Raw genomic sequence first — 22,823 nt, 5'->3', positions numbered from 1 at the left:
GTTGAGTTCATCAAGATTAATATTAAGTCAATTATAGTTGGATGTAATATGAAATGGTATGCATGCCGTCAATTTTAGATGTAAAGAGAGTTTGTCTTTTAAAAACGAAGGCAATGTTTGTAAAACGTATCATATAGAGGTCAAATACCTCGCCATGTAATCAACTATTGTGAATCGTTTATAATGTATATGAACGGGTCCTTTCAGATTTTGCTACATTGATGTTTGTAACTGATGCCTAATAGTTGATTTAACTGGAAAATAAGATAATCATGAGGCGTTTATTTCTATGGTTATGCACCTAATAATGTGTTTATAAAATTATTCATACGAATGAATTTGGTATGTATTTTCTAACATCCTGTTGATTTATTAACAACCTAATCAAAGATTCTATCTGCATTTTAGGAATGTTAGTGAAATAGCCAACCCTTGGCTTTTGCAATGTATCTTAGTTTGTTTGCAACTTATAGCTATTCAATTTCATATTTTAAGATCAATAATAAGTCTTATATTACGTCTATCATCTATATTTATTTCAGGTTGGTATGGAGAAATACGCGATGTAATATTGAGAAACAAATGTAGAATTGTCGCCTATTCTTGGTCGATTTCTCAACAGGTGATAATTTACAATTTTTCAGTTTCTTAAATCATTATGAACTTACCTTTTGTTACATTTATTATTTATGTATTTTTTTAGGCTTTTTTGATTTTGGGATTTGTTTATTTTGGGGCTTTTTTATTTTTGGGGTATTTTGTTAGAATATATTCTAGACTTTGAACGAAGATGAAGACATGACATGGAATCGTAAGTCACATGTATATCTTTTGTGTATATGATAGTTTCCATAATGTAATGTATAATTTCCATAATGTAAATATATCTTTTGTGTTAATTGGATATACATGTTTACACAATGTGCAGGTGTTTGCCTAATTGATTTTGTCTCTTCTATGTTTGGATAAAACAATTATTTGATTTAAAGGTACATGTAACAACACAAACCAAATACCAACCAATTAAGCGAAACAAATTTTTTTTTTTTTTACAGAGGAGTGCGCCACGCGCACCATCATAGGGTGCGAGGCGCACACAGGCCCCAATTCAGTTCTGTCCAAATTTGCAAATTTTCAAATAAAGATCTCTCATTTCCCGACATACTTAGACGAAACGCTTTTCACAACATGTTCTAATATGAAAAACTCATACGTTTCAAACATAAAATGAGTTTTATAAAACGGGACCCACATCGGCCGTTTTACGAGTTTTGTTCAAAAGAATACAAGTTCGACCATAAGAGTTTAATTTCCAAACGACACTATGAGCATGGTGTTTGGGGGTTAAACTACCCAAATCTCGGTCAAACTCCAAAAGCTATAACATCCCAAAAGCGTCCCCTAAGCAACAAGCGGGATCTCTAATCCACTCGAATGCCCTTACCCTTGTCTCCACCGGAGCCTATAAAAAGATAAACAACGAGAGGGTAAGCAAAGCTTAGTGAATGCAATAATTACATACACACATATATAATATACCTACTTGCAATCACTTACACACATACCGCATACGTACTGGCAACACAATTAGCTTATCATCTTGAGTACAAGGCTAATAGACTTCCATACCCTAAGCTAGCACAACGATAGCATATATATAACTCGAACAATATAATATGCTTACGCTACAACACATTGACCATGGTTAACCATAACACACACAGGGGAACGGTACTCGCACAATGACCGTTGGTACTCGAACAATGACCGTTAGTATGAACTAACCCCAAGGTGGACGTCCGCACTTACCGAACCACCCTTCACGCACACGTGGTCCCCATAGCACAAAAGAGTAGTGAATCCACACGCCCGGATAACACTATAGTGAATCCACACGCCCGGATAACACTAACCACAAGCCCGCAAGCAAATACATTATATACGCACATATATAATTATTCCACTCACCTTAACGATTCGGTGACGGTTTTATACTTCCGGAAGCTTCAAAGCAAAGTACCTAATATAATAAATACTTCAATCAACACATAAACTAGTTGGACTAAATACCAACAATTCACTTATGTGCATTTAATGACTTAATGCATTAAATGCCCCATTTTCACCAAAACCGCCCTTAAGGGTCAAGACCACCATAAATCACGTAAAAGCTAGTGATTAAGGTCCAACAACACTAACTATAACATAATTAGGGTAATTCATACCCATAATCCCCAACTAGGTCAATCATTAACCCCTTTGGCTCATTTAAAGTCAACACACCCATTTCGGGTCATCCACTAACCCAACTAACACCCATTTACCAATTAGCTAGGTGTGCAAGTAATAACTAACCAATTAGGACTCATAAACATCAATTACCACTTTGAAACCCTAGGTTAGTTACCATTGAGTCTTCATAACTCAATCTTACCCAAAAACACCCAAAATCAACAAATGTGGGTTTTATGTTCTTCATTTACCCAAACCCTAACCCTACACAAAATCAAAGTAAGGAAATCAAGATTAAAGCTTACCACTACAACCACAACGTAGCTAGTGAGTAGATGAACGACTTTAATACCCGCACTTTGGCCCGCGAACAACTTCTTCCTATTGGATTTAAGCTTTCTCACTCAAGAAATCACACTCTCTCTCTCTAAAATTAAAGTGAAGAAGATAAGGTTGTTGAAAATGGAGTGAATGTTACTCCAAAAACTGACCTACTGGCCTTTAACTCGTCCACAGGTGAAATTATCAAAATACCCATCAAAATATCTGAATAAAAGAGCTGAATCTGGCTACAGTAGAGAGTGCGCCACGCGCACTCTTAGGTGTGCGCTGAGCGCACTAAGCCCAGCTCAGCTTCTGACTTCTGTTCAACTGCACAATCATTCCCACACTTTATGTACTCTATTTATACTGCTGTACAATGAAGATTAGGGTCTTACAACTCTCCCTCACTTGAATCGGAGTGCGTCCTCGCGATCCAAGCTGCATGACAAGAGGGAAGATAAACCAACACAAACTCTTCGGGCTCCCAAGTAAACTCGGAACCTTTACTACGAGGCCATTGAACTTTATAAGTTCTCACTTCTTTATTTCTCAACCTTTTGACCTTCTCATCAAGTATGGCAATCGGCTCCTCAATATATTCTAACTTATTGTTTAGCTCAATCTCGTCTAACGGCACCCAAGATGACTCATCCGCAAGACACTTGCGGAGATGGGAAACATGAAATGTATTATGGATCCCCACAAGCTCTTCGGGTAATTCCAAACTATACGCAACTTCACCAACACGAGCTAAAACCTTAAATGGCCCAATAAACCGAGGAGCTAACTTTTCCCATTTTCGAAACCGAATAACACCTTTCCATGGCGAAACCTTAAGCATCACCATGTCACCTTCTTGAAATTCGATCATTCGTCTACGCTTGTCGGCATACGACTTTTGTCTATCTTGCGCCTTTTTCAAATGATCCCGAATCATGTCAATCTTACTATTCATTTCTAAGACCAAATCGGTACTCCCGATTTCTTTTTGACCAACTTCACCCCAACAAATCGGAGTTCGGCACCTCCGCCCATAAAGCATCTCGTAAGGTGGCATCCCGATACTAGTATGATAACTATTATTATACGAGAATTTCACCAAAGGTAAGTGCTCATCCCAACTACCACCGAAATCAATAATACACGCCCTCAACATATCCTCCAATGTTTGATTCGTACATTCGGTTTGATCGTCCATTTGAGAATGATACACCTTGCTCAATTTCAATTGTGTACCCATATCTTCATGAAACTTTTCCCAAAACCGAGATGTAAAACGAGTATCTCGATCCGAAATAATAGATATAGGAACCCCATGTCGAGCGACTACCTCCTTGATAAACCATTTAGCCAAGGTCTCCGATGATATCACTTCCTGAATGGGAAGAAACAAGGCACTCTTTGTCAATTGATCAACTATCACCCAAACCGAATCGAATTGGGTTCTCGCCGTTTTAGGTAACTTTGTGATGAAATCCATGGTAATGTGCTCCCATTTCCACTTTGGGATTTCTAACGGTTGTAACTTACCATACGACTTTTGGTGTTCGGCTTTAACTTGCAAACACGTGACACATCGCTCAACATACTTAACAACATCACGTTTCATGCCCGGCCACCAATAATCCTTTCTCAAATCGAGGTACATTTTCGTCGCACCCGGATGAACGGAATACTTTGACTTATGTGCTTCATCAAGTAGCACTTGAAATGTCCCGTTCTTATTGATTAAAAACGTTCCATATTAATTGATTTCGTTGCGAGGTTTTGACCTCTATATGAGCCGTTTTTTTTTCAAAGACTGCATTCATTTTTAAAACAAACCATAACCTTTATTTCATAAATAAAGGTTTAAAAAGCTTTACGTAGATTATTAAATAATGATAATCTAAAATATCCTGTTTACACACGACCATTACATAATGGTTTACAATACAAATATGTTACATCGAAATCAGTTTCTTGAATGCAGTTTTTACACAATATCATACAAACATGGACTCTAAATCTTGTCCTTATTTTAGTATGCAACAGTGGAAGCTCTTAGTATTCACCTGAGAATAAACATCCTTTAAACGTCAACAAAAATGTTGGTGAGTTATAGGTTTAACCTATATATTATCAAATCATAATAATAGACCACAAGATTTCATATTTCAATACACATCCCATACATAGAGATAAAAATCATTCATATGGTGAACAAATAAAAAAACAAAAGTATGTGAGATGTAAAAGAAGGCCATGCGATCGCATGGCCAAGAAGACCAAAAACCATGCGATCGCATGGTGCACTGTATCAGCTCAGGTCCTATAAATTTTGAAATGTCCCGTTCTTATTGATTAAAAAACGTTCCATATTAATTGATTTCGTTGCGAGGTTTTGACCTCTATATGAGACGTTTTTCAAAGACTGCATTCATTTTTAAAACAAACCATAACCTTTATTTCATAGATAAAGGTTTTAAAAAGCTTTACGTAGATTATCAAATAATAATAATCTAAAACATCCATCTTACACATGACCATTACATAATGGTTTACAATACAAATATGTTACAACAAAATAAGTTTCTTGAATGCAGTTTTTACACAATATCATACAAGCATGGACTCCAAATCTCGTCCTTATTTAAGTATGCGACAGCGGAAGCTCTTAATAATCACCTGAGAATAAACATGCTTAAAACGTCAACAAAAATGTTGGTGAGTTATAGGTTTAACCTATATATATCAAATCATAATAATAGACCACAAGATTTCATATTTCAATACACATCCCATACATAGAGATAAAAATCATTCATATGGTGAACACCTGGTAACCGACATTAACAAGATGCATATATAAGAATATCCCCATCATTCCGGGACACCCTTCGGATATGATATAAATTTCGAAGTACTAAAGCATCCGGTACTTTGGATGGGGTTTGTTAGGCCCAATAGATCTATCTTTAGGATTCGCGTCAATTAGGGTGTCTGTTCCCTAATTCTTAGATTACCAGACTTAATAAAAAGGGGCATATTCGATTTCGATAATTCAACCATAGAATGTAGTTTCACGTACTTGTGTCTATTTTGTAAATCATTTATAAAACCTGCATGTATTCTCATCCCAAAAATATTAGATTTTAAAAGTGGGACTATAACTCACTTTCACATATTTTTACTTCGTCGGGAAGTAAGACTTGGCCACTGGTTGATTCACGAACCTATAACAATATATACATATATATCAAAGTATGTTTAAAATATATTTACAATACTTTTAATATATTTTGATGTTTTAAGTTTATTAAGTCAGCTGTCCTCGTTAGTAACCTACAACTAGTTGTCCACAGTTAGATGTACAGAAATAAATCGATAAATATTATCTTGAATCAATCCACGACCCAGTGTATACGTATCTCAGTATTGATCACAACTCAAACTATATATATTTTGGAATCAACCTCAACCCTGTATAGCTAACTCTAACATTCACATATAGAGTGTCTATGGTTGTTCCGAAATATATATAGATGTGTCGACATGATAGGTCGAAACATTGTATACGTGTCTATGGTATCTCAAGATTACATAATATACAATACAAGTTGATTAAGTTATGGTTGGAATAGATTTGTTACCAATTTTCACGTAGCTAAAATGAGAAAAATTATCCAATCTTGTTTTACCCATAACTTCTTCATTTTAAATCCGTTTTGAGTGAATCAAATTGCTATGGTTTCATATTGAACTCTATTTTATGAATCTAAACAGAAAAAGTATAGGTCTATAGTCATAAAATTAAGTTACAAGTCGTTTTTGTAAAGGTAGTCATTTCAGTCGAAAGAACGACGTCTAGATGACCATTTTAGAAAACATACTTCCACTTTGAGTTTAACCATAATTTTTGGATATAGTTTCATGTTCATAATAAAAATCATTTTCTCAGAATAACAACTTTTAAATCAAATTTTATCATAGTTTTTAATTAACTAACCCAAAACAGCCCGCGGTGTTACTACGACGGCGTAAATCCGGTTTTACGGTGTTTTTCGTGTTTCCAGGTTTTAAATCATTAAGTTAGCATATAATATAGATATAGAACATGTGTTTAGTTGATTTTAAAAGTCAATTTAGAAGGATTAACTTTTGTTTGCGAACAAGTTTAGAATTAACTAAACTATGTTCTAGTGATTACAAGTTTAAACCTTCGAATAAGATAGTTTTATATGTATGAATCGAATGATGTTATGAACATCATTACTACCTTAAGTTTCTTGGATAAACCTACTGGAAAATAGAAAAATGGATCTAGCTTCAACGGATCCTTGGTTGGCTCGAAGTTCTTGAAGCAGAATCATGACACGAAAACAAGTTCAAGTAAGATCATCACTTGAAATAAGATTGTTATAGTTATAGAAATTGAACCAAAGTTTGAATATGATTATTACCTTGTATTAGAATGATAACCTACTGTAAGAAACAAAGATTTCTTGAGGTTGGATGATCACCTTACAAGATTGGAAGTGAGCTAGCAAACTTGAAAGTATTCTTGATTTTATGTAACTAGAACTTGTAGAATTTATGAAGAACACTTAGAACTTGAAGATAGAACTTGAGAGAGATCAATTAGATGAATAAAATTGAAGAATGAAAGTGTTTGTAGGTGTTTTTGGTCGTTGGTGTATGGATTAGATATAAAGGATATGTAATTTTGTTTTCATGTAAATAAGTCATGAATGATTACTCATATTTTTGTAATTTTATGAGATATTTCATGCTAGTTTCCAAATGATGGTTCCCACATGTGTTAGGTGACTCACATGGGCTGCTAAGAGCTGATCATTGGAGTGTATATACCAATAGTACATACATCTAAAAGCTGTGTATTGTACGAGTACGAATACGGGTGCATACGAGTAGAATTGTTGATGAAACTGAACGAGGATGTAATTGTAAGCATTTTTGTTAAGTAGAAGTATTTTGATAAGTGTATTGAAGTCTTTCAAAAGTGTATAAATACATATTAAAACACTACATGTATATACATTTTAACTGAGTCGTTAAGTCATCGTTAGTCGTGACATATAAGTGTTGTTTTGAAACCTTTAGGTTAACGATCTTGTTAAATGTTGTTAACCCAATGTTTATAATATCAAATGAGATTTTAAATTATTATATTATCATGATATTATAATGTATGAATATCTCTTAATATGATATATATACATTAAATGTCTTTACAACGATAATCGTTACATATATGTCTCGTTTAAAAATCATTAAGTTAGTAGTCTTGTTTTTACATATGTAGTTCATTGTTAATATACTTAATGATATGTTTACATATCATAGTATCATGTTAACTATATATATATATATATATATATATATATATATATATATATATATATATATATATATATATATATATATATATATATATATCCATATATATGTCATCATATAGTTTTTACAAGTTTTAATGTTCGTGAATCACCGGTCAACTTGGGTGGTCAATTGTCTATATGAAACATATTTCAATTAATCAAGTCTTAACAAGTTTGATTGCCTAACATGTTGGAAACATTTAATCATGTAAATATCAATCTCAATTAATATATATAAACATGGAAAAGTTCAGGTCACTACAGTACCTACCCGTTAAATAAATTTCGTCCCGAAATTTTAAGCTGTTGAAGGTGTTGACGAATCTTCTGGAAATAGATGCGGGTATTTCTTCTTCATCTGATCTTCATGCTCCCAGGTGAACTCGGGTCCTCTACAAGCATTCCATCGAACCTTAACAATTGGTATCTTGTTTTGCTTAAGTCTTTTAACCTCACGATCCATTATTTCGACGGGTTCTTTGATGAATTGAAGTTTTTCGTTGATTTGGATTTCATCTAACGGAATAGTGAGATCTTCTTTAGCAAAATATTTCTTCAAATTTGATACGTGGAAAGTGTTATGTACAGCCGCGAGTTGCTGAGGTAACTCAAGTCGGTAAGCTACTGGTCCGACACGATCAATAATCTTGAATGGTCCAATATACCTTGGATTTAATTTCCCTCGTTTACCAAATCGAACAACGCCTTTCCAAGGTGCAACTTTAAGCATGACCATCTCTCCAATTTCAAATTCTATATCTTTTCTTTTAATGTCAGCGTAGCTCTTTTGTCGACTTTGGGCGGTTTTCAACCGTTGTTGAATTTGGATGATCTTCTCGGTAGTTTCTTGTATAATCTCCGGACCCGTAATCTGTCTATCCCCCACTTCACTCCAACAAATTGGAGACCTACACTTTCTACCATACAGTGCTTCAAACGGCGCCATCTCAATGCTTGAATGGTAGCTGTTGTTGTAGGAAAATTCTGCTAACGGTAGATGTCGATCCCAACTGTTTCCGAAATCAATAACACATGCTCGTAGCATGTCTTTAAGCGTTTGTATCGTCCTTTCGCTCTGTCCATCAGTTTGTGGATGATAGGCAGTACTCATGTCTAGACGAGTTCCTAATGCTTGCTGTAATGTCTGCCAGAATCTTGAAATAAATCTGCCATCCCTATCAGAGATAATAGAGATTGGTATTCCATGTCTGGAGATGACTTCCTTCAAATACAGTCGTGCTAACTTATCCATCTTGTCATCTTCTCTTATTGACAGGAAGTGTGCTGATTTGGTGAGACGATCAACTATTACCCAAATAGTATCAAAACCACTTGCAGTCCTTGGCAATTTAGTGATGAAATCCATGGTAATGTTTTCCCATTTCCATTCCGGGATTTTGGGTTGTTGAAGTAGACCTGATGGTTTCTAATGCTCAGCTTTGACCTTAGAACACGTCAAACATTCTCCTATGTATTTAGCAACATCGGTTTTCATACCCGGCCACCAAAAATGTTTCTTGATATCCTTGTACATCTTTCCCGTTCCAGGATGTATTGAGTATCTGGTTTTATGAGCTTCTCTAAGTACCATTTCTCTCATATCTCCAAATTTTGGTACCCAAATCCTTTCAGCCCTATACCGGGTTCCGTCTTCCCGAATATTAAGATGCTTCTCCAATCCTTTAGGTATTTCATCCTTTAAATTTCCCTCTTTTAAAACTCCTTGTTGCGCCTCCTTTATTTGAGTAGTAAGGTTATTATGAATCATTATATTCATAGATTTTACTCGAATGGGTTCTCTGTCCTTTCTGCTCAAGGCATCGGCTACCACATTTGCCTTCCCCGGGTGGTAACGAATCTCAAAGTCGTAATCATTCAATAATTCAATCCACCTACGCTACCTCATATTCAGTTGTTTCTGATTAAATATGTGTTGAAGACTTTTGTGGTCGGTATATATAATACTTTTGACCCTATATAAGTAGTGCCTCCAAGTCTTTAATGCAAAAACAACCGCGCCTAATTCCAAATCATGCGTCGTATAATTTTGTTCGTGAATCTTCAATTGTCTAGACGCATAAGCAATCACCTTCGTTCGTTGCATTAATACACAACCGAGACCTTGCTTTGATGCGTCACAATAAATCACAAAATCATCATTCCCTTCAGGCAATGACAATATAGGTGCCGTAGTTAGCTTTTTCTTCAATAACTGAAACGCTTTCTCTTGTTCATAATTCCATTCAAATTTCTTCCCTTTATGCGTTAATGCAGTCAAGGGTTTTGCTATTCTGGAAAAGTCTTGGATGAACCTTCTGTAGTAACCAGCTAGTCCTAAAAACTGGCGTATGTGTTTTGGAGTTTTCGGGGTTTCCCACTTTTCAACAGTTTCTATCTTTGCCGGATCCACCTTAATACCTTCTTTGTTCACTATGTGACCGAGGAATTGAACTTCTTCCAACCAAAATGCACACTTTGAAAACTTAGCGTACAATTCTTCCTTCTTCAATACTTCTAACACCTTTCTCAAATGTTCACCGTGTTCTAGGTCATTCTTTGAGTAAATAAGTATGTCATCAATGAAAACAATGACAAACTTGTCAAGGTATGGTCCACACACTCGGTTCATAAGGTCCATGAACACAGCTGGTGCATTAGTTAAACCAAACGGCATAACCATAAACTCGTAATGACCGTAACGTGTCCTGAAAGTAGTCTTTGGAATATCATCTTCTTTCACCCGCATTTGATGATACCCGGAACGTAAGTCAATCTTTGAATAAACAGACGAGCCTTGTAGTTGATCAAATAAGTCGTCGATTCTCGGTAGGGGGGTAGCGGTTCTTGATGGTAAGTTTGTTCAACTCTCGGTAGTCGATACACAACCTGAATGTACCATCTTTCTTCTTGACAAACAAAACAGGAGCTCCCCACGGTGATGTGCTTGGTCGAATGAAACCACGCTCTAAAAGTTCTTGTAATTGGCTTTGCAGTTCTTTCATCTCGCTGGGTGCGAGTCTGTAAGGAGCACGAGATATTGGTGCAGCTCCTGGTACAAGATCTATTTGAAATTCAACAGATCGATGTGGGGGTAATCCCGGTAATTCTTTCGAAAATACATCGGGAAATTCTTTTGCAATGGGAACATCATTGATGCTCTTTTCTTCAGTTTGTACTTTCTCGACGTGTGCTAGAACAGCATAGCAACCTTTTCTTATTAGTTTTTGTGCCTTCAAATTACTAATAAGATGTAGCTTCGTGTTGCCCTTTTCTCCGTACACCATTAAGGGTTTTCCTTTTTCTCGTATAATGCGAATTGCATTTTTGTAACAAACGATATCTGCTTTCACTTCTTTCAACCAGTCCATACCGATTATCACATCAAAAATCCCTAACTCTACTGGTATCAAATCAATCTTAAATGTTTCGCTAACCAGTTTAATTTCTCGATTCCGACATATATTATCTGCTGAAATTAATTTACCATTTGCTAATTCGAGTAAAAATTTACTATCCAAAGGCGTCAATGGACAACTTAATTTAGCACAAAAATCTCTACTCATATAGCTTCTATCCGCACCCGAATCAAATAAAACGTAAGCAGATTTATTGTCAATAAGAAACGTACCCGTAATAAGCTCCGGATCTTCCTGTGCCTCTGCCGCATTAATATTGAAAACTCTTCCGCGGCCTTGTCCATTTGTGTTCTCCTGGTTCGGGCAATTTCTAATAATGTGGCCCGATTTTCCACATTTATAACAAACTACATTGGCATAACTTGCTCCGACACTACTTGCTCCTCCATTACTCGTTCCGACACCATTTGTTCCTTTCGTTCTATTAACCCCTGGTCCGTAGACCTCACACTTCACCGCGCTATGACCATTTCTTTTACACTTGTTGCAAAATTTGGTGCAGAACCCTGAGTGATACTTTTCACACCTTTGGCATAGCTGCTTCTGATTGTTGTTGTTGTTGCGGTTATTATTGTTGTTGGGATGATTGTTGTAGTTGCTGTTGTTGTTGTTGTTGTTGTTGGGCCGTTTGTTGTAGTTGCGATTGATGTTGCGATTGTTGGGATAATTGTTGCGATTATTGTTGTAATTGCTGTTGTGGTTGTATTGGTGATTCTTATCACCGTTTTCCTCCCACTTTCTTTTGACTTGCTTCACATTGGCCTCTTCAGCAGTCTGTTCTTTAATTCTTTCTTCAATCTGGTTCACTAGTTTGTGAGCCATTCTACATGCCTGTTGTATGGAGGCGGGCTCGTGTGAACTTATATCTTCTTGGATTCTTTTCGGTAATCCTTTCACAAATGCGTCGATCTTCTCTTCCTCATCTTCGAATGCTCCCGAACACAATAGGCACAATTCTGTGAATCGTCTTTCGTACGTGGTAATATCAAATCCTTGGGTTCGTAACCCTCTAAGTTCTGTCTTGAGCTTATTGACCTCGGTTCTGGGACGGTACTTCTCGTTCATCAAGTGCTTGAATGCTGACCACGGTAGTGCGTACGCATCGTCTTGTCCCACTTGCTCTAGATAGGTATTCCACCATGTTAATGCAGAACCTGTGAAGGTATGCGTAGCGTACTTCACTTTGTCCTCTTCAGTACACTTACTTATGGCAAACACCGATTCGACCTTCTCGGTCCACCGTTTCAATATCGGTCCTTCGGTTCCATCAAATTCCAAAGGTTTGCAGGCAGTGAATTCTTTGTAGGTGCATCCTACAAGATTTCCTGTACTGCTAGATCCAAGGTTATTGTTGGTATGTAGCGCAGCCTGTACTGCGGCTATGTTTGAAGCTAGAAAAGTACGGAATTCCTCTTCATTCATATTCACGGTGTGTCGAGTAGTCGGTGCAATTTCCTTCAAAATAGTCAAATGGAACAAGTTAATCATACAGAATATTAAGAGTAGTTAATAGTATTTCGTAGCATAATATGAACTCATTTATAAAAGCTTTTTCTTCATATTAGTGTTTTATAAGTTTAAATTCGGGTAGTACCTACCCGTTAAGTTCATACTTAGTAGCTAATATACAATTCAACTACTACAATTCTATATGAAAAACTGATTATAATAATATTTCGCGTTCAAACTTTTATACAATATTTTACAAACTTACAATACCGCTTATTTTACATAAAGCATGAAATATATCACACAATAACTTTGATACAAGATAGTTGTAAAGATAATTCTTGCTAGTACACAAGTTGTTCAGCAAAGGCAATAAAGAAACGTAATTCATACGTCCAGAAACAAGTCATGCATTCTGGTTTTACTAGGATTACTTCCCATCCTTGGTCTTGTGGAACATAACCGTTATGGCCGTTGATAAGACAGCGTGTTGTAACGTCGTCAAAGGGACGAGGGTTACGTAATGTCCAACAGTCCCGTAACAATCTAAAAACCTCATTTCTTACCCCAATTACCGACTCCGTTACTTGTGGGAACATTTTGTTTAATAGTTGTAGCCCGATGTTCTTGTTCTCACTTTGGTGAGAAGCGAACATTACTAATCCGTAAGCATAACATGCTTCTTTATGTTGCATGTTAGCCGCTTTTTCTAAATCACGAAGTCCAATATTCGGATATATTGAGTCAAAATAATTTCTTAACCCATTGCGTAAAATAGCATTTGGGTTCCCCGCAATATATGCGTCAAAGTAAACACATCGTAACTTATGGATTTCCCAATGTGATATCCCCCATCTTTCGAACGAAAGCCTTTTATAAACCAAGGCATTCTTGGAACGTTCTTCGAATGTCTTACAAACTGATCTCGCCTTAAATAGTTGTGCCGAAGAATTCTGACCGACTCTAGACAAGATTTCATCAATCATGTCTCCGGGTAGGTCTCTTAAAATATTGGGTTGTCTATCCATTTTGTGTTTTTATACTGTAAAATAGACAAGAGTTAGATTCATAAAAAAAAATACTTATTAATACAAGCAATTTTTACATATATCATAAAGCATAAGCACACTATATTACATATATTACACCACACGAATGCAACTATCTTATTCCGACTCGCTTGTTTCTTCTTCTTCGGTTTTGGTTCGTTTTGCCAAGTTTCTAGGGATATATGATGTTCCCCTAATACGAGCCGTCGTTTTCCACATTGGTTTAGAAAAACCTGGTGGTTTAGAGGTTCCCGGGTCATTGTTACAACTTAAGGACTTCGGGGGTTGACGATACATATAAAGTTCATCGAGGTTGGAATTAGATTTCTCTATTTTTATGCCCTTTCCCTTATTATTTTCTTTTGCCTTTTTAAATTCAGTTGGGGTAATTTCTATAACATCATCGGAATTCTCGTCGGAATTCGATTCATCGGAGAATTGGTAATCCTCCCAATATTTTGCTTCCTTGGCGGAAACACCATTGACCATAATTAACCTTGGTCGGTTGGTTGAGGATTTTCTTTTACTTAACCATTTTATTATTTCCCCCACCGGTTCTATTTCTTCATCCGGTTCCGATTCTTCTTCCGGTTCCGATTCTTCTTCCGGTTCCGACTCTTCTTCCGGTTCCTCTTCGGGAACTTGTGAATCAGTCCACGAATCATTCCAATTTACATTTGACTCTTCATTATTATTAGGTGAGTCAATGGGACTTGTTCTAGAGGTAGACATCTATCACATAATATCAAACGCGTTAAGAGATTAATATATCACATAATATTCACATGTTAAAAATATATAGTTTCCAACAAAATTTGTTAAGCAATCATTTTTCAAGTAAACACGGTCGAAGTCCAGACTCACTAATGCATCCTAACAAACTCGATAAGACACACTAATGCAAAATTCTGGTTCTCTAAGACCAACGCTCGGATGCCAACTAAAATGTCCCGTTCTTATTGATTAAAAACGTTCCATATTAATTGATTTCGTTGCGAGGTTTTGACCTCTATATGAGACGTTTTTTTTCAAAGACTGCATTCATTTTTAAAACAAACCATAACCTTTATTTCATAAATAAAGGTTTAAAAAGCTTTACGTAGATTATCAAATAATGATAATCTAAAATATCCTGTTTACACACGACCATTACATAATGGTTTACAATACAAATATGTTACATCGAAATCAGTTTCTTGAATGCAGTTTTTACACAATATCATACAAACATGGACTCCAAATCTTGTCCTTATTTTAGTATGCAACAGCGGAAGCTCTTAGTATTCACCTGAGAATAAACATGCTTTAAACGTCAACAAAAATGTTGGTGAGTTATAGGTTTAACCTATATATTATCAAATCATAATAATAGACCACAAGATTTCATATTTCAATACACATCCCATACATAGAGATAAAAATCATTCATATGGTGAACACCTGGTAACCGACATTAACAAGATGCATATATAAGAATATCCCCATCATTCCGGGACACCCTTCGGATATGATATAAACTTCGAAGTACTAAAGCATCTGGTACTTTGGATGTGGTTTGTTAGGCCCAATAGATCTATCTTTAGGATTCGCGTCAATTAGGGTGTCTGTTTCCTAATTCTTAGATTACCAGACTTAATAAAAAGGGGCATATTCGATTTCGATAATTCAACCATAGAATGTAGTTTCACGTACTTGTGTCTATTTTGTAAATCATTTATAAAACCTGCATGTATTCTCATCCCAAAAATATTAGATTTTAAAAGTGGGACTATAACTCACTTTCACAGATTTTTACTTCGTCGGGAAGTAAGACTTGGCCACTGGTTGATTCACGAACCTATAACAATATATACATATATATCAAAGTATGTTCAAAATATATTTACAACACTTTTAATATATTTTGATGTTTTAAGTTTATTAAGTCAGCTGTCCTCGTTAGTAACCTACAACTAGTTGTCCACAGTTAGATGTACAGAAATAAATCGATAAATATTATCTTGAATCAATTCGCGACCCAGTGTATACGTATCTCAGTATTGATCACAACTCAAACTATATATATTTTAGAATCAACCTCAACCCTGTATAGCTAACTCCAACATTCACATATAGAGTGTCTATGGTTGTTCCGAAATATATACAGATGTGTCAACATGATAGGTCGAAACATTGTATACGTGTCTATGGTATCAGGATTACATAATATACAATACAAGTTGATTAAGTTATGGTTGGAATAGATTTGTTACCAATTTTCACGTAGCTAAAATGAGAAAAATTATCCAATCTTGTTTTACCCATAACTTCTTCATTTTAAATCCATTTTGAGTGAATCAAATTGCTATGGTTTCATATTGAACTCTATTTTATGAATCTAAACAGAAAAAGTATAAGTTTATAGTCAGAAAAATAAGTTACAAGTCTTTTTTGTAAAGGTAGTCATTTCAGTCGAAAGAACGACGTCTAGATGACCATTTTAGAAAACATACTTCCACTTTGAGTTTAACCATAATTTTTGGATATAGTTTCATGTTCATAATAAAAATCATTTTCTCAGAATAACAACTTTTAAATCAAAGTTTATCATAGTTTTTAATTAACTAACCCAAAACAGCCCGCGGTGTTACTACGACGGCGTAAATCCGGTTTTACGGTGTTTTTCGTGTTTCCAGGTTTTAAATCATTAAGTTAGCATATCATATAGATATAGAACATGTGTTTAGTTGATTTTAAAAGTCAAGTTAGAAGGATTAACTTTTGTTTGCAAACAAGTTTAGAATTAACTAAACTATGTTCTAGTGATTACAAGTTTAAACCTTCGAATAAGATAGCTTTATATGTATGAATCGAATGATGTTATGAACATCATTACTACCTTAAGTTCCTTGGATAAACCTACTGAAAAAGAGAAAAATGGATCTAGCTTCAACGGATCCTTGGTTGGCTCGAAGTTCTTGAAGCAGAATCATGACAAGAAAACAAGTTCAAGTAAGATCATCACTTGAAATAAGATTGTTATAGTTATAGAAATTGAACCAAAGTTTGAATATGATTATTACCTTGTATTAGAATGATAACCTACTGTAAGAAAAAAGATTTCTTGAGGTTGGATGATCACCTTACAAGATTGGAAGTGAGCTAGCAAACTTGAAAGTATTCTTGATTTTATGTAACTAGAACTTGTAGAATTTATGAAGAACACTTAGAACTTGAAGATAGAACTTGATAGAGATCAATTAGATGAAGAAAATTGAAGAATGAAAGTGTTTGTAGGTGTTTTAGGTCGTTGGTGTATGGATTAGATATAAAGGATATGTAATTTTGTTTTCATGTAAATAAGTCATGAATGATTACTCATATTTTTGTAATTTTATGAGATATTTCATGCTAGTTGCCAAATGATGGTTCCCACATGTGTTAGGTGACTCAAATGGGCTGCTAAGAGCTGATCATTGGAGTATATATACCAATAGTACATACATCTAAAAGCTGTGTATTGTACGAGTACGAATACGGGTGCATACGAGTAGAATTGTTGATGAAACTGAACGAGGATGTAATTGTAAGCATTTTTGTTAAGTAGAAGTATTTTGATAAGTGTATTGAAGTCTTTCAAAAGTGTATAAATACATATTAAAACACTACATGTATATACATTTTAACTGAGTCGTTAAGTCATCGTTAGTCGTTACATGTAAGTGTTGTTTTGAAACCTTTAGGTTAACGATCTTGTTAAATGTTGTTAACCCAATGTTTATAATATCAAATGAGATTTTAAATTATTATATTATCATGATATTATCATGTATGAATATCTCTTAATATGATATATATACATTAAATGTCTTTACAACGATAATCGTTACATATATGTCTCGTTTAAAAATCATTAAGTTAGTAGTCTTGTTTTTACATATGTAGTTCATTGTTAATATACTTAATGATATGTTTACTTATCATAGTATCATGTTAACTATATATATATATATATCCATATATATGTCATCATATAGTTTTTACAAGTTTTAACGTTCGTGAATCACCGGTCAACTTGGGTGGTCAATTGTCTATATGAAACATATTTCAATTAATCAAGTCTTAACAAGTTTGATTGCTTAACATGTTGGAAACATTTAATTATGTAAATATCAATCTCAATTAATATATATAAACATGGAAAAGTTCAGGTCACTACAGCACTCGTCGATAATCCCCCATCTTAGGCACCCACACTCTTCCTTGAAAAGACAACAAACCACGCGAACCCATAGTAATGAATTCCGATTGCCCCACAATTCGTTCCGCATGCTTGTTGTGAACGTAAGCTTCAATTTGAATCATACCAAGTTTTTCAAGAAATCGTTAGTAATAATCATACGTAACAATCCTAATCGTAACGCCGGGTGGTGACTCTTTCTACTTAACGCATCCGCGACCACATTCGCCTTGCCCGGATGATAAAGTATTTCACAATCATAATCTTTTACCACATCCATCCACCTACGTTGGCGATAATTCAAATCTCTTTGATCAAAAAGATGTTTCAAACTCTTGTGATCCGAATAAATCGTACACTTGACACCATACAAGTAATGGCGCCAAATTTTCAATGTATGAACAACTGCCGCCAACTCAAGATCATGAGTCGGATATCTCGTTTCGTGTTCCTTTAATTGTCGAGAAGCATAAGCGATGACTTTACCCCTTTGCATTAGAACACACCCGAGCCCATTTAAAGAAGCATCACAATAAACCGTCAAGTCTTCTACCCCTTCCGGCAATACTAACACCGGAGCTTGACATAAGTTCTCTTTTAACAATTGAAAAGCAATTTCTTGCTCGTTCTCCCAATTAAACCTCGCGTTCTTTCTCGTCAATTTCGTCAATGGAGAAGCGATCTTAGAAAAGTCTTGGATAAACCGACGATAATAACCGGCCAATCCGAGAAAACTTAGGATTTCCGTAGGCATAGTCGGTCGTCCTCAACTCTTTACCGTCTCAATCTTCCCCGGGTCTACTTGAATAACATTTTCGTTCACGATATGGCCAAGGAATTGAACTTCCCTTAGCCAAAATTCACATTTGGAGAATTTAGCATACAACTTCTCCTTCCGCAACGTCTTTAACACACCCCTCAAATGATGTTCATGTTCCTTCGTACTTTTCGAATAGATAAGTATGTCGTCAATGAACACAATTACCGACTTGTCCAACATAGGTTGGCATACTCGGTTTATAAGATCCATGAATGCCGCCGGTGCATTCGTAAGACCAAAAGGCATAACTACGAATTCAAAATGCCCATAACGTGTTCGAAAAGCCGTTTGATAATGCTAAAAACGAACATATATTTCATAGCATTATTCCTCAAGAAAGACAAGCTTTTAGTTGCAATTGTTCTATTTACAAGTGATATTCGTTTAAATAATAAAAGGTGAAGACAAAAGACAGATTCGACGAATTGAAGACGCAAACGACCAAAAAGCTCAAAAATACAAAAGACAATCAAAGAGGTTCCAATTATTGATAAGAAACGTCTCGAAATTACAAGAGTACAAGATTCAAAACGCAAAGTACAAAATATAAAATTGTACGCAAGGACGTTCGAAAATCCGAAACCGGGACCAGAGTCAACTCTCAACGCTCGACGCAACGGACTAAAAATTACAAGTCAACTATGCACATAAATATAATATAATATTTAAATAATTCTTATAATTATTTATATATTATAATAAATAATAAAAACCGTCGGCAAGAAAGACTCCAAAGGTACTGAGCTGTAATTTCATTCTCCGCGACTCGCGGAGTTTGAAGGCAAAAATGCCGCGAGTCGCGGAGCCCCAAAAGTCGACTTTTCCTATAAAAGCAACCGAATTCTGATCGCAAATCATCATCTTTTTCTTCTTCTCCTCATACGTAAAATATATATATATATATATATTTATAATTTATATTTTAATTTTAATTATAATTCTAATAATAAGGGTATGTTAGCAAATGTTGTAAGGGTGTAAGTCGAAATTCTGTCCGTGTAACGCTACGCTATTTTTAATCATTGTAAGTTATGTTCAACCTTTTTATATTAATGTCTCGTAGCTAAGTTATTATTATGCTTATTTAAAACGAAGTAATCATGATGTTGGGCTAATTACTAAAATTGGGTAATTGGGCTTTGTACCATAATTGGGGTTTGGACAAAAGAACAACACTTGTGGAAATTAGACTATGAGCTATTAATGGGCTTTATATTTGTTTAACTAAATGATAGTTTGTTAATGTTAATATAAAGATTTACAATTGGGCGTCCCTATAAATTACCATATACACTCAATCGGACACGATGGGCGGGGTATTTATATGTACGAATAATCGTTCATTTAACCGGACATGGGAATGGATTAATAGCCACTAGAATAATTAAAACAGGGGTGAAATTATGTACAAAGAACACTTGGTATAATTGATAACAAAATATTAAAACCTTGGGTTACACTCAGTCGACATCCTGGTGTAATTATTAAACAAAGTATTAAAATCTTGTTACAGTTTAAGTCCCCAATTAGTTGGAATATTTAACTTCGGGTATAAGGATAATTTGACGAGGACACTCGCACTTTATATATATGACTGATGGACTGTTATGGACAAAAACCAGACGGACATATTAAATAATCCAGGACAAAGGACAATTAATCCATGGGCATAAAACTAAAATCAACACGTCAAACATCATGATTACGGAAGTTTAAATAAGCATAATTCTTTTATTTCATATTTAATTTCCTTTATTTTATATTTAATTGCACTTCTAATTATCGCATTTTTATTGTTATTGTATTTAATCGCACTTTTAATTATCGTACTTTTTAATTATCGCAAGTTTATTTTATCGCACTTTTATTATTCGCAATTTCATTTATCGTTATTTACTTCATGCTTTAATTTAAGTCTTGTATTTATTTTTAATATTTTACATTTGGTTTTAACTGCGACTAAAATTTTAAAATCGACAAACCGGTCATTAAACGGTAAAAACCCCCCTTTATAATAATAATATTACTTATATATATATTTGTATTTTTATAAAAGTAAACTAATATAGCGTTGAGCTTTGTTTAAAAAAGATTCCCTGTGGAACGAACCGGACTTACTAAAAACTACACTACTGTACGATTAGGTACACTGCCTATAAGTGTTGTAGCAAGGTTTAAGTATATCCATTCTATAAATAAATAAATATCTTGTGTAAAATTGTATCGTATTTAATAGTGTTTCGTTGTAAAATTTAATAGTATTATATACCACTCCGCTACCACATCAAGTATTTTTGGCGCCGCTGCCGGGGAACTTTCTAAACGCCGGAAGCGCAACGCTAATATATATAAAAAAAAAAAAGATTTTTAGTTTACTTTTATTAAAATTCGTTTTTGTAAAAAAAAACGTTTTAAATATTCGAAAATATAAAAAGAAAAACAAAAATATAAATATTTTTAGGAGTTTGATAAATATTTAAGTTTTATAATGTTTCTTTGTTTTTATTTTATAAAAACAAAAGTTTTATTTAAGTATTTTGTTTTTATTTAAAAACATAAAAAAATATAAAAAAATATATATATAAATCTAGTTTTAAGATTTTTATTTATAAAATTATAAAGTGATTCTATTTTTATTTAAGTTTTAAATATAAGTTTTATTAATACACATATTTAAAAACAGAAAATAAAATAAATAAATAAATAAAGAAAAACCCGTTGAAATTAAACCTGTCAGTTGAAATTCTGAACCCCGCGAGTCGCGGGGTTTGATGCATTAAATACCGCAACTCGCGGAGGTATTCTAACACGCGACAGAAGCCCTAATCAGGCATTAATTACGGAGTTATTATTATTATTATTATTTATTAATTAAAACCCTAATTATGTTTTTAGTTTTTAATTAGTTTTTAGTTTTTATTATTATTTTGTATATTTTGTTTAAATTAGTTTAATTAATTTGTAAAATTAGTAGTTTTATTAAATAAATAATATAAAAATAATATTTTTATAAAAATTGTAATTTTTACAACTTTTTGTATATTTTTATATTTCGTCCCTTTTTAATCGCTTTAGCGTAACTTTTGTATTTTTAGCTCATATTTAGTTTTAAACTTAGTTTTTGCCATAGTTATTTTTACTCCTAGATTTTTAGGCTTTGCCGTAGAATTCCTTAAGTGCTTTTTCTTTAGACTAAGATTTAGGTGCTTTAGAATTTTGCGACGCCTTTTTAAGTTTTAGTTTCTTTTTAAGATATTTCCATTTGGGATTTAGTTTTTCTTGTAAGCTTTAATATTTTAGACGACTTTTTACCTATGTATCAATTATCATTCCAATTAGTAATTTCAATTTGCGATTATAATTTTAAGTTAGTTGTAGTAATAAGGTTAGGTTAGTCAAGTATTTTTAAATTTTATAAGTTTCTTTTATTTTTCCGTCACCTTTTATTTTTCAACCATTTTTCTTTTTCGACCTTTTTCGACGAACTCTTTTTCTTTCTTATTTCTCGCTATTCTAGTTTTAGGACATAGATTTTTATTCTACTTCTTATCTAAATTTCTTAAAATTACAAAAATTTATTTTAAGTGGTTAAATTAATAGACATCAAAATTTTCTGGTTCGTAGTAATAGTTGGATTTGTACGTGGACCGGGTTATTGGAGCCAAACAGTCCTCAATTATATTGAGACCAAACGAATCCTGCCCCTCTGCTGCATCTTTTGGCTATTCAAAACGTGGGCAAAATCAGAAAAGACTATTAATTGGATAACTTATTATAATTTTTCTTTCCTTTTTAAAACTAATAGGATATTCAGTGAATGCACCGAGTAAGACGTTCACCACCTTTTGTACGTTCACCACCTGTAACTAGATCAAGACATTTAGCAAATATAACCGCCGTTGATTTTTCTTTAGAATCGTCATCCAGTCGACC

General features: G+C 34.2%; 1 long non-coding RNA gene across 1 annotated transcript in view; it reads left to right on the top strand.

Moving 5' to 3' along the window:
- The first annotated feature begins 555 nt into the window (after nt 1–555).
- Nucleotides 556–22,823, top strand: part of LOC139869973 (uncharacterized) — a 43,547-nt gene continuing 21,279 nt past the window's right edge. The window contains exons 1-2 of the long non-coding RNA XR_011766508.1: nt 556–822; nt 929–989. This is a non-coding gene — a long non-coding RNA (uncharacterized lncRNA). The remainder of the gene's footprint in view (nt 823–928; nt 990–22,823) is intronic.

Source organism: Rutidosis leptorrhynchoides, chromosome 10, assembly GCF_046630445.1.
Source record: "Rutidosis leptorrhynchoides isolate AG116_Rl617_1_P2 chromosome 10, CSIRO_AGI_Rlap_v1, whole genome shotgun sequence".
Classification (NCBI taxonomy): domain Eukaryota; kingdom Viridiplantae; phylum Streptophyta; class Magnoliopsida; order Asterales; family Asteraceae; genus Rutidosis; species Rutidosis leptorrhynchoides.
Note: the sequence above shows the minus strand (reverse complement) of the source record. Positions and strands in the feature narration are given on the sequence as shown.